Here is an 859-nt window from a genome sequence, read left to right as displayed (position 1 = left end):
TGTCATTAAGGATCCTGTACATCTAAGCAAAAGATTATGTGAGATCTCCAATAACAAATAATCTGGAAGGAAGCACCCACCTCAGAAACAGTTATATGACAGTATGTTTTTAAATGTTTAGAAGATGTTGTTCCCCTTGAAATGTTACTATTTAAATTTTTTTTTTTAACTTTGATGCCTAATTACAAAGGCAAGATAAGACAAGACTAAGTAGACTAAGGCAAACTGTTCCTCTTACTGGGCACAACCCCTATGATTATTTTTCTACTTAAAATTTGATTGGCTGGACTTCAGTGTCTAATGCTTAAAACAGCCATATAGAGTCCAAAGACCTCTTTAAATTGCCTGGATGTAAATCAGGTGAATCATTCCTTGGCTTATGTGAAATGCAGAATATTTGATCACTGTCCTTGAATATGTTTCCTCTGCATTCTTTTCTGTATAGTCCTTGCAAATTATATAACTATGTGTATATATGCAGTATTAGATTTAATCTAATCACATTTTAATATGTGACTAAATACATAATCTTGAATAATAAATTAACTGAAGTGGCTTAAAGCAAAAGTTTCTGAAGATCAAGAATTCAAGAGTATCTTTTTGGGGAGTTCTTGCTTGTGGACTCTCACAGACTTATCTTTATATGGCTCATCTAGGTTAGGAGCTGGTTTTAGGGTCTCTGGAACTACAACACCCAGGTCTTTGGGTCATGTAGGATTCCGTATGTGCTATCAGAGTTAGCCTCACAATATGGTAGAGAGCCTCCTTAAGGGTCAATAATTCCGAGAGAAAGAGAGAGGGAATTAAAAATGAGAAATTGCAATCTTTTTAGACTAGAATCTAGGATAAGAACTCTAAT

The sequence above is a fragment of the Otolemur garnettii genome, unplaced genomic scaffold, assembly GCF_000181295.1.
Source record: "Otolemur garnettii isolate 467f Iridium unplaced genomic scaffold, OtoGar3 scaffold00034, whole genome shotgun sequence".
In the NCBI taxonomy this organism is placed as follows: domain Eukaryota; kingdom Metazoa; phylum Chordata; class Mammalia; order Primates; family Galagidae; genus Otolemur; species Otolemur garnettii.
The sequence above is the reverse complement of the archived record's forward strand: the minus strand, read 5'-3'. Positions refer to the sequence as shown.